The following is a 2052-nucleotide window of genomic DNA, read 5'->3' as shown; positions in this document are numbered from 1 at the left end:
GGTGTTGGAGGAAAATATTCAAGTTTCCATAGACTGCCAGAAAAGCAAACAAACCTGTGTTGGAAGAAGTACAGCCAAAATGCTTCTTAGAAACCAGGATGGTGAGACTTCGTCTCTCATACTTATATTATCAGAAGTGCCTGGTCTTTCTGGTAACATAAATATGAGATGGAAAAGGACATCATGCTTAGAAAAGGGGAGGGTCGGTGAATAAACGGACGACCCCAAACAAGGTAGATTGACACAGCCGTGGCAAAAGTAGTCTAAAATATGACAATTGTGAGGATGGCGCAGGACCAGGCAGTGTTTCGCTTTGTTGTGCAGAGTCACTATGAATTAGAACTGACTCAATGACACCAAACCATAAGTTCTCCTATGATGATTTCTTATCGTTGCCATCTTGTTGATGTTGACTCATGGGGACCCATGTATCGCAGAGGAGAACTCCATAGGGTTTTCTTGGCTGTAATCTTTACAGAAGCAGATCACCAGGTCTTTCATTCATGGTGATGCTGGGTGAGTTTGAACCACTAACCCTTAGGTTGGCAGTGGAGCACAAACCATTGGTACTACACAGAGACCTTCCTGTAATGACAAAGTCCTCTGATTCTATTATTCATCAGGCATTTTTATGTTTATTCACATTTGGACACCAATTTCTGGTCCTTCTAGAACCCACTGAGCAAATTATGCCTCAAAACAGATTATTGTTATGAACTCTGCTGAAGCAGCTTCCTTTGTCCCCAGTGACAGGGACTGGTTTCCTTTCTGTCTCTAGCTGCCTTGGACCAGTTTTATCAAAGAGACAATATCAGTCTAGACTAAGCCCAGCTCATCTGGCAAGAAGAATTCTGACGCTCTCTGCTGCTCCTTGGAAAACTTGAAGAAAACACTGCAGTCGTACAAACAGCTGACAGTCTGTCCATACACTTGCTTCATTTACTTTCTCACACTTGATCAGACTTGAAGGGCCAAGAGCTCCAGCGTTTGACAATTTTTGCATTGAGTAAAACAAACCTGCCACTAAGGGGCAGAGCCCTGCTTCAAGGCACAGAAAGAGCAGGAACCTTGGGATCAGAACAACTCAGGTTCAAATCCCAGCTTTCTCAATAACATTGACTGAGCCCATGCTAGGATCTGAGTTCCTGAGTGTTGTTAACAGAAAGACATTAAGTCACATAAAAGCTCTGAAACCCAGCCTCTGCCTCTTACAAAACGAGGGCAATAGGGCCTCATGAGGTCTTGTTAGGGAGACAGTGAGGTGATGTGATGCTAGGTAGACAGTGAAGGGCAGCTATTCCTACTCAGCACCCAGCCAGCTGATTGTCCAGTTACTCTGGGCAAGGGAGCTGTATCCGGCATGCTATGATAGTTAGATAGTGTGTCAACTTGGCTGGGCCAGGATTCTCGGTGGTTTGGCAGTTACATATAGTAATCCCCCATGATCTAATATGATGTAATCATTTCCATGATGAGAGCTGCTATCAACAGCCAATCAGTTGAAAGGGAGTTTCCCCAGGGGTGTGGCCTACTTCCAATATATTTGGACACTGTGCAAAAGCTGGCTTGCTTTTTCCTGGGTCTGGATCATGCATCTGGCTCTTCATCTGACCTCTGGTTCTTTGGACTTGAGTCAGTGGCCTGTTGTACTACCTACCGATTCTGGGAGTCATCAGCTAGCTACCTGCCATCTTACCAGCTGACCTTGGATTCATTTGCTTCTATAGTCACAAGCCTGCCATCTGACCTTCTAATCTTGTGTTCATCAGTCTCTACAGCTATGTGAGTCAGGAGAATCCTTCAGCCTGACATCTGACCCATGGACTCATAGCAATCCTATGCACAAAAGAATAAAACACTGCCTGGTCCTGCATCCTCACAACTGTTAAGCTTGAGCCCATTGCTGCTGCCACTGTGCCAATTCATCTCATTGGGATCATCCTCTTTTTTGTTAATGCTCCACTCTACCAAGCATAATATCTTTCTCCAGGGACTGGTCCCTCCTGATAACATGGAGACAATGTGAGAGATGAAGTCTTACCATCCTGGCTT

The sequence above is a fragment of the Chrysochloris asiatica genome, unplaced genomic scaffold (assembly GCF_000296735.1).
Source record: "Chrysochloris asiatica unplaced genomic scaffold, ChrAsi1.0 scaffold00038, whole genome shotgun sequence".
In the NCBI taxonomy this organism is placed as follows: Eukaryota; Metazoa; Chordata; class Mammalia; order Afrosoricida; family Chrysochloridae; genus Chrysochloris; species Chrysochloris asiatica.
The sequence above is the reverse complement of the archived record's forward strand: the minus strand, read 5'-3'. Positions refer to the sequence as shown.